This window comes from Mirounga angustirostris, unplaced genomic scaffold (assembly GCF_029215605.1).
Source record: "Mirounga angustirostris isolate CCGP_5_RB_7025 unplaced genomic scaffold, mMirAng1.0.hap1 SCAF_10, whole genome shotgun sequence".
In the NCBI taxonomy this organism is placed as follows: Eukaryota; Metazoa; Chordata; class Mammalia; order Carnivora; family Phocidae; genus Mirounga; species Mirounga angustirostris.
The window spans coordinates 77,880,973-77,893,916 of record NW_026991718.1 but is presented as its reverse complement, the minus strand read 5'-3'; the positions used below and the strand labels follow the sequence as shown (position 1 = coordinate 77,893,916).

At 40.6% G+C, this 12,944-nt stretch overlaps 1 long non-coding RNA gene across 1 annotated transcript in view; it reads right to left on the bottom strand.

Annotated features, from left to right (window-relative positions):
- LOC129046126 (uncharacterized) overlaps positions 1-12,944 on the bottom strand; it is a 67,018-nt gene that overhangs the window by 31,847 nt on the left and 22,227 nt on the right. The window contains exon 3 of the long non-coding RNA XR_008506906.2: positions 5,204-5,367. This is a non-coding gene — a long non-coding RNA (uncharacterized LOC129046126). The remainder of the gene's footprint in view (positions 1-5,203; positions 5,368-12,944) is intronic.

The window sequence follows — 12,944 nt, the reverse complement described above, 5'->3', positions numbered from 1 at the left end:
TTTCTTAGGTGGCTACCTGGTTGTCCCAACACCATTTATAAAATAGTTCATAGTTTTTCCCTTGGTTTGAAATTTCACATTATCACAATCTAAATTCCCATATTTTTGGTCTGTTTTTGGACTGTGATCATTTCCCATCAGTTGTCTGTCTACACATGGGGTAGTACTAACTTGTTTTAACTATTGAGTCTTTTTTTTTTTAAGATTTTATTTATTTATTTGTCAGAGAGAGAGAGAGAGAACACAAGCAGGGGGAGCTGCAGGTAGAGGGAGAAGCAGGCTCTCTGCTGAGTAAGGAGCCTGACTTGGGAGTCAATCCCAGGGCCCTGGGATCATGACCTGAGCTAAAAGCAGATGCTTAACTGACTGAGCCACCCAGGTGCCCCAATCTACTTTTTTTCTATGGATTTGTGTAATGGACATTTCACATAAATGAAATTAAATAATACGTATTTTCGTGGGGTGCTCAGTTGGTTGAGTGTCCAACTCTTGGTTTTTGGCTTGGGTTATGGTCTTGGGGTCATGGGATTGAGCCCTGCGTTGGGCTCCCTGCTCAGCCTGGAGTCTGCTTAAGATTCTCTCTCCCTCCCCCTGCTCTGCACCCTTGGCTTGTGCACACACATTCTCTCTCTCTCTAAAATAAATGAATAAAAATAATAAAATCTTAAAAAAATAACATGTGGTTTTTGTGTCTGGATTTTTTCACCCGCATAATGTTTTCAGGTACATTCCTGTTGTAGCATGTATCAGCACTTAATTTCTTTTTATAGATGGGTAATAGTCCATTATATGAATATATGCATTTTATCCATTCATCAGTTGCTGGATATTTTGATTGTTTCCTACTTTTGGCTACTATGAATAATAGTGTTATGAAAATTTGTATAGAGGCTTTTTGTATGGACATACATGTTTTCAGTTCTCCTTGGTATATACTGAGGAGTGGAGGTCTTGGGTCATGTGGTTACTTTACGGATAACTTTTGGAGGCAATCCCAAACTGTTTTCTAAAAGGGCTGCACCATTTTACAATCCTACCAGCAATGAATGAGGGTTCCTAGCTCCACATCCCTGTCAGTCATTATTGTCTATCTTGTGATTTTAGTCATCTAATGCGGGTGAAGTGGGAGCTCATTGTGGTTTTGATTTGCCTTTCCTTGATGACTAATAATGTTAAGCATCCTTTTATTGGCCTTTTGCATACTTTCTTTGGATATGAAATGTATATTCAAATACCTTGCTTATTTTTAATTGAGTTTCTTGTCTCATTTTTGAGTTATAAGTATTATTTACATATTCTAGACATAAGTCCCTGATCAGGTTTATGATTTGTAAGTATTTTCTCCCATTCTGTCCATTGTCTTTTCATTTTTTTTATAGTATGGAGATGACCCAACTTGGACCAAGAGGAAAAGAAAAACACTTAAGGATGGTGGAGCAGTAACAGAGAAGAAGGATCTGATTCATGAGAGAGAAATAAACTTCTACTTTGTGAATCACTGATAATAATTGTGTCATACATCCAATAGTACATTTTCCCTTTTCAAATGCCTTCATATCCATTACTGGACTATGTTTCCATAGAAGCTCTGTGATATAGGTAGAACCATGTTATTCCCATCTTACAAAAGAGAAACCTGAGACTCAGAGAGCTCAGTGACTGACATGGTGTCACACAGCTTGTGGGTGCAAAGCGGCAATGAATTCTTAGCACCAAGGCTCCCTGCCTCCTACCATCCCTGAGCTCTTAGCTGGGGAGTAGAGAGAGGTATATTTTGTCTTAAGGGAAGAAGGTGGATGGTCACAATACACCTTTGGTCAGAAGTCTAGACTCTGCTTCTCTTTATTGTGTACACTTTTATAGTGACTTAAACTTTTTGAGCCTTTGTTTCCTTATTTATAAATTAAAGAGTTGGACAGGTTGATGCTCTGAATTTCCTACCAGGTGTAAATTTCGTTTAATATAATTATACTGCTTCTAGGTAATTGTTATGCTAAATATATGCTCATATGGCATAACCACCTCAGCTAAACTTAAAATATATTGGGAAGTTCTTTTGGATGCCAGTTTAACAAGGCAGGTGCCCTTAAGCAGCCACAGAGATATAGGGTGCCTACATGGCTCAGTCAGTTAAGCGTCTGACTCTTGATTTTGGCTCAGGTCATGATCTCAGGGTTGTGAGATTGAGCCCCGTGTTGGGCTCTGTGCTCAGTGAGGAGTCTACTTGAGATTCTATCTCTCCCTCTGCCCCTCCCCCCCAACTCTCTCTTTCTAAAATAAATACATCTTTAAAAAAGAGAGAGAGAGAGAGAGAGAGATGTGGCTTCACATAAGACCTTTTGGAAGTCACTCCATGTCTCTGCTTGAATTTCCCCATTGTGGAATGAAAATTAAAGGAAATAATGTGTGTAAAATGCTGATTACAGCCCCTGACACAGGTAGGGACTCAATCAATGACAAAATAACTATTATTATACAAGATAGATGTGCAATCCATTAACCCCCTGATAACAAGAGGTCAAGATTGCATGTGATAGAGTTCACATGTACTCACAGAGAAGCCTGTCTGAGGAAGCCAGAGGACGACTCTTGGGAGAAATAGGATATTCTTAGGCTCTCATTTTAATGAAATCTTTATGAATGCCAAAGGCTGCACTGATCAACTATGATCCTGGGACCCCAGACAGGCTCTCTTCTTGGGTTGAATGCTGTCACACAAACATCATTACCCGGAAAAAAAATGAAAGAGGGGTTTGGGATGGCATTGTTGACTGAGTAAGAGTTTAGGGAGAGGAAATCAATTTAGAAAAGTAAAGATAATTGTTCTTGCTAGCACTGGTATGATTTCATTTCCATGTTCAGAGAGAAGATAAAAACCCCCAAGTTGTATCTAGTAAAGAGCAAAATGCCTGCCCTGCCCTAGGGAAGCCTGTTTTGCAGAGAGATCTCTCAGCTCCCAGTCCAACATTAGAGCTCAGAGCTGCAGCTGTGGTTTCAGTTTCCTGGGGAACAGGATGCATAATGTGTCAGTCCTGAAGGGAAGCCCTTTCTTTTCTCCTCAGATGAAAGATTGCCTCTACCATCCCCCATATGACTTCATCTCTTGTTCTTTCATCTGCCTGAGACCACAGATGTCCAGGACTCTGGAGTTATGCAATCTAATCTTCCAAAAAACTGTGTTTATATGGTCTCAGAGTCTGCTGCTGCCTTATCTGATGAAGCTGCACTGGGACATCTTATTTGAAACATCCCAGGAGAGAAAACTGGTTATAACTTTCCTTATAGGTTAAGGTAGCAACACTGATTACGGCATGGCAGGTAAACAGGACTCTGCTCAGAGTTGCTTTTATAATATGACCTTCAAAGCTCAGCAGAGTGAAAATATAATGATGAAACATTTAAACATTTAAATTAAAACTTTTTTGGGGGCTCCTGGGTGGCTCAGTCGTTAAGCGTCTGCCTTCGGCTCAGGTCATGATCCCAGGGTCCTGGGATCGAGTCCCGTGTTGGGCTCCCTGCTCCGTGGGAGGCCTGCTTCTCCCTCTCCCACTCCCCCTGCTTGTGTTCCCTCTTTCAGTGTGTCTCTCCCCGTCAAGTAAATAAATAAAATCTTAAAAATAAATAAATAAAATAAATAAATTAATTAATTAAAACTTTTTTTCAAGGCCCTTGTTACTCTGATGTTCTCCTTGACTTCTGTGGGAAATAGTTTACAGTCTGTATTTAAAAAAAATTTATTCCTAAGCATAAAACTGGGAAGTTATCCTCAAGCATTTCTTCCTTGTGGGTGACTTGCTGCCCTGTTGCCTCCACCCAAGGATAATTAGCCCCCTAATGATTTCTCACGTGAACACCTACCTTGTTCCATCAAAATGTACCTCTCCTGCTGCCTATCTTCTCTATATCTTCCTCTCTGCTTTATAGCTAACTTAAAGAGAGTAGGAAAAATAGCAAGAGAGAGGGAGAGAAGGGGAGAGAAAGAGGAAGATTTAAACCCACGAATATGTTAATATAAGTTGCAATTTCCTTATCTATAAAGTAAAAATAAAACCAGAAACAGTCAAACTGAATTAAAATATATTTAGGCCTGGGGCACCTGGGTGGCTCAGTCGGTTAAGCGTCTGACTTTTTTTTTTTTTTTAAAGATTTTATTTATTTATCAGAGAGAGAGACAGACAGAGGCAGGCAGAGGGAGAAGCAGGCTCCTTGCTGAGCAAGGAGCCCGATGTGGGACTCGATCCCAGGACCCTGGAATCATGACCTGAGCCGAAGGCAGAGGCTTAACCGACTGAGCCACCCAGGTGTCCCAAGCGTCGGACTCTTTAATTTCTGCTCAGGTGATGATCTCAGGGTCCTGGGGTTGAGCCCTGTGTTGGGCTCTGTGCTCAGTAGGGAGTCTGCTGGAGATTCTCTCCCTTTCCCTCTACTCCTTCCCCTGCTCATGCTCACACTTCCTCTCTCAAATAAATAAATAAATCTTTAAATCTATCTATCTATCTATATATATAGGCCTGCAGTTGAGGAAAATGCTCAGATTACTTCAGATAATGGTGCTTTATTGTAGAGATTCATAGGGAAGTAAGTGAGAAAGCAAAGGAAGCTGGTTCAGCGGAGGATGAGTAGGTGGCATGGAGAACTAGAATGTTCTCCAGAAGACCACAGCCACCTAGTGGTCCAGTAGCAGCTCTTGGTGGTCTGTTCTTGGGATTCAGGAACCCTCCATCTCTGTATCAACAGCTACTACTTCTGACAGCCAAATGATTTTTCTGACTAATCTCTGGTCTCCTGCCTACTCACTCAAGGCTTCTCCAGCCTCATGAATTTGCTTCCTGCCATCTTTCTGTAGATATTTCTGCTCCTTGCTACTCTACTCTCTGCACCTTACAACAAAACTCTCCAATCAGGAAAACCAAAACCAAAACCAAAAACCTCGGGCGCCTGGGTGGCTACAGTTGGTTAAGCGACTGCCTTCAGCTCAGGTCATGATCCCAGGGTCCTGGGATCGAGTCCCACATCGGGGTCCCTGCTCTGCGGAAAGCCTGCTTCTCCCTCTCCCACTCCCCCTGCTTGTGTTCCCTCTCTCGCTGTGTCTCTCTCTGTCAAATAAATAAAATCTTTAAAAAAAAAAAACCAAAAACCTCTCTAATCAGAGTTCCATTGATTGCTCCCTAGTACAATTACCCACAGATTTTTCCAAACTTACCTTTCCTCTTGGCTCATGTTAATAGTTCTTAGAGATTGATCAGGAGTAGAATGACACCTTTACAGGTTTATCAGACTTGGTTTTCCCCATGTGCTTTCTTGCTTCACTCCTAGTCCACAAACATGTATAGAGTGCCGGTGATATACCAAATACTATGCCAAGTACTGTGGATAGCAAGATGACAGAACATGAATCAGACTAAGAGAGACAACCCAGAAAAGAAACAATTGAAATTTAGTGATGCATTTGTTTTCTAGGATTGCTATGACAAATTGCCACAAAATGGGTGGCTTAAAACAGCAGAACTTAATCTCTCACAATTCTGGAGGCTAAAAGTCTAAAATCAAGGTGTCAGCAGGGCCATGCTCCCTCTAGCTTTTGGTAGTTGCCTGCAATCCTTGGCATTCCTGGGCTTGTAGACACATCACTCCAATCTCTGCCTCAGATTTCACATGGTGTACTCCTTGTGTGTCCCCGTGTCTTCACATGGCCTTCCTTTAGTGACACCAGTCATTGGATTTAGGACCTACCCTAATCCAGTATGATCACATCTGCAAAGATCCTATTTATTTTTTTTAAAAAAATTTATTTATTTATTTAGTGAGTGAGTGAGCGAGAGAGAGAGAGCACCAGAGGGGGAGGGTCAGAGGGAGAAGCAGACTCCCCCCTGAGCGGGGAGCCCGATGCAGAGCTCAATCCTGGGACTCCAGGATCCTGACTTGAGCCGAAGGCAGACGTTTAACTGACTGAGCCACCCAGGCTCTGTGCAAAGATCCTATTTATAAATAAGATTACATTCATTCACTGGTTCCTGGTGGACATGAATTTTGAGGTGACACTATTCAATCCAGCATGGGTGGTAAAGCGTACACTGGTTGGGGGAGTACAGGGTGCTCCACAGAGGATACTTACTCCCTTCCTCTTTGAATAATGGCTGCCTACTGGCCTGATCTAGTCATAGAAAGTCCAGCACAACTGAGCAGCATAGGAGAAGCAATAATGGTAAAGAGTTACCATTTGTTGAATGATTGCTTTGTATGACAGGCATCATAATAGGTGCTTTATATAGAATTAAATTTAATTCACACAACACCATAATTAAATAATAGTATTCCAGGGGCGCCTGGGTGGCTCAGTCGTTAAGCGTCTGCCTTTGGCTCAGGTCATGATTCCAGGTCCTGGGATCGAGCCCCACATCGGGCTCCCTGCTCCGTGGGAAGCCTGCTTCTCCCTCTCCCACTCCCCTTGCTTGTGTTCCCTCTCTCACTGTGTCTCCCTCTCTCTCTGTCAAATAGAAAATAAAATCTTAAAAAAAAATAATAGTATTCTGGTTAAGTTAGTTAATCAGGGAGGTTAAGTTAGTTTCTCAAGGTCAAATGGCCAGTTAAGGGCAGATCAGAGTTTGATCTAAGGTCCAAGATTTTAGCACTACAAATACTTCAAGGGAGCCTGGGGCTGACACGACCTGGTATAGTGCAACTCGAAATACCTAAAAATATCTCCTCTATAGATATAAAAAATTCTGTGTTAGGTGACTCATTTGTCATAGGGCATCAAAAGTTCATGTAAACAGTTATCATTTAGAACTGTGTCATCCAAGATGGTAACCATTAGCCATATGTGACTACTGAGCACTTGAAATGTGGTTAGGTTGGAAAGAGCCGTGGTGTTATTCTAAAATACACAGATTTAGTATGAAAAAGAAGATTGTAAAATATCTCAATCTTTATACTGAAATCATATTTTAGATCTATTGGGTTAGATAAAATATACTATTAAAATTAATCTTATCATTTTCTTTTTCCCCTTTTCAATGTGGCTAATAGAAAATTTAAAATCAAATTCATGGCTCACATTACATTCCTATTGGACAGTGCTGGTCTGGAAAATCTCTGAACAAAGAACTTCAAAAAGCATATTTCCAATGGGAGTGAGTATATCAGAGAAGGTAGACAGGTGCTGGGCTGTGTTGAAATTAAGGTGGACCTAGGTGGCTCTGAAGAGAGGTCTTTGTGTAGCCAGGTGGTAATTGAGGCCATTAATGCCTGGTTTTTGGAAATGACAAAACAAATCACTGAATCTTGGAATTTCATGATTTAAGAAATAAATGCCTTTAATAATAAATGTCCAGTTAGTAATGGGAAGGAAATGCCTTGGACTCAGTGTCTGAATGTCTGGGTTCTAATCTCAGCTTCATCTTTTATTAGCTGGGAGATCTTGGGAAAATAATTTAATCTCTTTTTTTGTATGTATAATGAAGGAGATAAATCTGCTTGACCTTTCTCAGAGGGTTATTTCAGGTATTTTAACTTATTCAAAAGCCCATCTAAATTTCTGAAGCACTGTGCAAATATAAGATATTAAAAAGACATTGCCTATGTTATAACATCTGGCTGTACAGAGAGTTGTTGATAATTTTCAGAGTGGATAATTAAAGACAATTTGGCATTGAACATATTAGTGTGTTCATGCTTCTGTCTATGCAGGAGAGCAAAAGGAAGTGAAGATGAAGAAAGCCAATAGCTCCCATTTTTTTCTTCTTTTTTCTATCATAGTTGCAACTCCCTAAGGAACTTTCAGATGAGAATTCTGGAACCAAGCAAAATCAGGTAAATCAGGCTGAGATAATAAATAGAATAAAAGTTGCTGTAGGACGATGTTTTGGGCTGAGCTACTTGCTCTGCCCAAGCAGGCAACTTCCTGGGTTGGCTCTTTTCAGAGGCAAAGGCAGCACAATGCTGCCCTCTGTTGTTAACAGCGTGGCATGACCAGCTGGGGGCATTTCCCCATTTTTCTTAAAACAGTCAGTTCCCCAGCCCCAGGCTTGTCAAAAGTTCCTACAAAGGACCTAGGAGAAGCCAGGGGTACCTGAGGCATTCTCACCCCTGTGTCAGCCTCAGGGAATACTGGCTGAGGTTGAGTCAACCTTAAGGGTGATTGTTGACAGCCATGACTCCTCAGACATCTCTCCATTACTTGTTGGCCAACATTCAGGGAGGCCAATGTCCTCCTGGGCCTTTTTGTTGCTGTATGTATCTGGAACTAAAACTCAGGCTCCAATCCCTCAGCCCTCAATTTGACACAAAGAAGTGTGGACAAATGTAAATGACCTCTGATGATCCCACTTTCCCATTCACCTTCTGAGGTAAGGCTCCAGGGGCTGAAATTCCGGAAGGTGGCCTTGCAGTTTTCACAAAATTCCAGGGGCCCAGGGCCATCTAAAGGAAATCCCTACACAGTATTCACCTGTGGGATCAGACTTAGCTACACTCTAGAGAACACATAGGGTTTTTAAAATTCTAAAGAATTTAAAAATAGTGCTTCTTTCTGATCACTAAATTAATACGTATTCTTTGTAGGATACTTGAAAGTTACTGAAAGGTACTGTGATTACACCCCCATAAACTATTCATTATTTTGTTTTATGTTCTGTAATTCCTTTTTTTATATTTCATATAATTAATAAAAGGCAACAAACCCTACCCCAAAACAAAAACAAAAACAAAAGGCCAGGACCCAGACTACAATGTACTAAGGATTCCTACTTTTTTTTTTTTTAAGATTTTATTTATTTATTTGACAGAAAGAGACAGCGAGACAGGGAACACAAGCAGGGGGAGTGGGAGAGGGAGAAGCAGGCTTCCGGTGGAGCAGGGAGCCTGATGCGGGGCTTAATCCCAGGACCCTGGGATCATGACCTGAGTCAAAGGCAGCCGCTTAACAACTGAGCCACCCAGGTGCCCCTAAGGATTCCTACTTTTAAAAAATGAGAAAAAAATCAAATGATCCAGTAAAAGATTATCAACAGATATAAGCAAGTAGTTTAAAGAAGCTGTACGTGGAATGGTGAATATGCATAGATGAAAAGACACCCAACCTCAATCAGGGAAATGAGACTTTTCCCACCCAGTTTAAAAGTCTGATAATAGTAAAGTCTGGTGGAGATGTGGGGGATCGGGAATATTCGTATCCTACTTTCGAGGGTAAGTGTGGTGTAGCCTCTTTGAAGTAAATTCTATAACATCTGCTACAGGTGAAGACGCAATTCAGCTTATGTTCCATGACAGCATATACATACACTTAAAATAAAATTGGAACCATTCATTAATTCTATTTAATAACCTGCTTAAGTAAAGAGCTTAAAGACACATCATGAACATTTTTCTGTTGTTAAACAAGAAAACTTATTATTAAAAAGCCTCCAGAAGAGGCTCCTAACCCATGCTTCCTCTCTGCACTTTGGGGGGCCTAGCATTTTGGTGCTTCTAAAACATTTATGGACTCTGACCTTAACAGTCTATATTTGGACCCTACTAATCTTTTTGGCTCTCTTGTCAGGTCTCTTAATTCTCCAGAGCAGCTTTTCCACATTTTCTCCATTTCCTTAAGCCTCTAATTCTACATAACTTTTACTCTCAGCACATGATCTGACCTTCTATTTTACAGGGGAATTAGGAATCATTAGATAACTCTGTTTTCTCCAATCGACTCTATAAATTGAACTGCATTACTATCTGATTTTGTCCTCTTTTCTTTCTTTTACAGTGGGAGAAGTGTTTCCATCCATACCTCAGGCTAATCTCTATTCCTAGGCTTTTGAACTCATGCCTTTAACCTTACTGGATCACATAATGCTTCCATTTCCATATCCTCAATATCTTCTACAGCACTTAAATATTTCAAGTCATTCCCAGGATAAACCATAACAAAGTGGCCTTGATCCAAGCCTTCCTCCAGATACTGCCCTAGCTCTTCTCTCCAACACAGGTATAGGAACAACTGTGGCACATTAAAAAAAAAAGGGGGGGGGGGCACCTGGGTGGCTCAGTTGGTTAAGCGACTGCCTTTGGCTCAGGTCATGATCCTGGAGTCCCTGGATCGAGTCCCTGGATGGAGTCCCGCATCGGGCTCCCTGCTCAGCAGGGAGTCTGCTTCTCCCTCTCCCACTCCGCCTGCTTGTGTTCTCTCTCTCTCTGTGTCTTTCTCTGTCAAATAAATAAATAAAATCTTAAAAAAAAAAAAATCAGACTTCTCCGTTCTCCTTTTCAAACAAATCTATTCCTAGACACAGTTGAATTGTCCAGAGGTGGGAACTTGACCCAATCTAGGTTATTTGGAGTTCTTCCCTAATTTTTTGTTTATTAATCTGGGTATTATTCTATTATATGGCTATACCATGATTGTAAATCCATTCCCCTGTTGGTGAATTTTTGGAATGTTTCCAGTATTTGGGTTATTGTCAATAAAGCTACTATGAACATTCTTGTGCAAGTCTTTTGGGAGGCATTTATTTCCATTTCTCTTAGATAAATACCCAGGAATGGAATTGCTGGGTAATATGTTAGATGTATGTGTAGGAGCCAAGAGCAGACCACCCCAAATGTGCCACTTTGGCATATTAATGAATTAAAATTAAAGTTAGTTAAAAGGAGCCAGTGCAAGAAGAACATTCTGGCCCCCCTTTGTCTCCAGAAAGCAGAAATCTCCCATGTGAAAAGTACCCTCCCTGTACCAAGAGGTAAAGAGACATCCTTATCAATAGAGATAGGGAATTCAGGCCAAGAAGGCTGTATCAACAAACCTTGTACTTCTTACAAATTTACTACCCCAGCCCAAATTCTGTTCAGAATTTGTACTAACTGAAGCTCCTGAACATAAGTTATCTTTGTCCTGTCAATTCCTCACAGAATTATTGTCTCTTTGTCTAAAAAATATAAAAACTGCCTGCCTTCGTCATTCTTTAGGTCTCCATTTCATTATTGGGCCTCCTTGTACAAATAATTAAACTTTTTTTTTTCTTCTGTTAATCTGTCTCATGTCAATTTAATTCTTAGACTAGCTGGAAGAACTCTGAAGGATGGAGAGAAAATTTTCCTCCCCAACATATGTTTAACTTTATACAAAACTGCTAAACAGTTCTCCAAAGCAATTATACCATTTCACATTCTAACCAGGCATGTACAAGAGTTCCATTTACTTCATATTTCCACCAATATTTGATATAACCACTCTTTGATGTTAGCCTTTTTAAAGAGTATGAAATGCTCTCTCATTGTGGTTTTAATTTGTATTTTCCTGATGACTAATGATGTTGAGCACTTGTTCATGAGCTTTTTGACCACTTGTATATCTTCTTTTCTGAACTGTTAGTCAAATATTTGACACTGGAAGACCTTGTACCTTCAGCATTCAGTATTTTGTTTACCATAGAGTAGGTTAAACTCAAGACAAGAAAAGAAAAGCACTCAGCAGTTCAAGCCAGGCATTGAAATATCTTGAGGTTAAATTGAGCTTTTTAGTGAAATTTTGTGAAAGGGCTCCCCTTCTGCCTTCCCACCAACCATTGTTTTCAAAGTACCTCTGCCATATATTCTTGGTCAGCCCCTTCATTCTGCAGTTTCTAAGCTGTGCAGTGGGTGTTTAGGCTACGTGTGACTGTTTCTGATATTGTCATTCCTCCAGTCCCACCAGGCAGGATGCAGAGTCCCAGCAATAGCCTTTGTTTGTCTTGCCATATGTCCTTCCTGGCTGAAGTGAAGCTTCACTTGTTACTTCCTGTCCTATAAGTCAACTCTTCATTATGTTTCCTGGTGTCCCATGGACAAATAAACAAACAAATGAACAAATCAACAAGAAGCCAAACCATCAGGATTTGTGTGCAACACCATCATAGTAATAACTGACATGTATATGAAGCATTGCAGTTTATAACATGTTTTCATACATATAATTTATTTTTATCTTCAAAACAGTCATGGGGCATCATTATCATCTCCATTTTACAGATGAGGCAAACTAAGGCTCAGAGAGGTTAAATGAGCTGCCCATGGTAATCATCCTTGGTTGTTCTTGAGAAAGGAGAGCTGAGACTGGGATTCCCAAATGGCAACATGGTGGAGGCAACCCAGTCTCTAAAACCACAGACCAGTGCTGGGAGGGAGGTAGATAGGGATGAGGAAGGAAAGAGGACCAAGCGAGCTTGAGATACTGGGCTCTTTTAACTCCCAAGGGTGCTGACCTAGGCTAGCTCAGGGCACACGTGCAACTCTCTTTGTGATGTGTTCTGAGGAGTCCTTCAAGGAACTCCAACCAAAATCTACTTCCTTGGGCATGCACAGTGCCTTAGATTCCATCATCATTCCTCTCCTATTAATTAGGACAGTACTTCTTAAACTTTTCCACTGAAACTCTCTCAATGGCATAGGCATATAAAGGTTACCCCGGGTGGGTGGTGGTTTGGAACAGAGTTCCAAGTGGGAGCTGAAAGAGAAACCTTTCTGAATCTGATGTTTTATCTTAAAAATTAATGCAGATTTCACATTTTTTTCCACAGTAAAGGTGTGTATTTTTAAAATGCATGTATTTTATTATAAAAATAATGATCCTTTTGCAAAGAGGTGTGTGTGTGTGTGTGTGTGTGTGTGTGTGTGTGTGTGTGATGGCTGTCCTCTGGTTTCTGCATCCCTGTGGCAGACTGACTTATTTCTCACTTTGAAAAAACAAGACTTCAGGTATTGAAAACCTTGGTTAAAATTTAAAATTAAATTGTACCTGAAAATGAGATTACTTTATGTTTCTGTCATTAATTAATATAACTCTGTTATCAGATTAACCTAAGGGGGAGCAGGACATTGGGTTAGGAAGTAGAGAGGCAGCAGAAAGAAAAGTTAAAAATTCTGTGGAATTGCCAGAGCATTTGAGTCCTGTCTTGGGCTTCAACATCACAGTGATAGGCATTGTG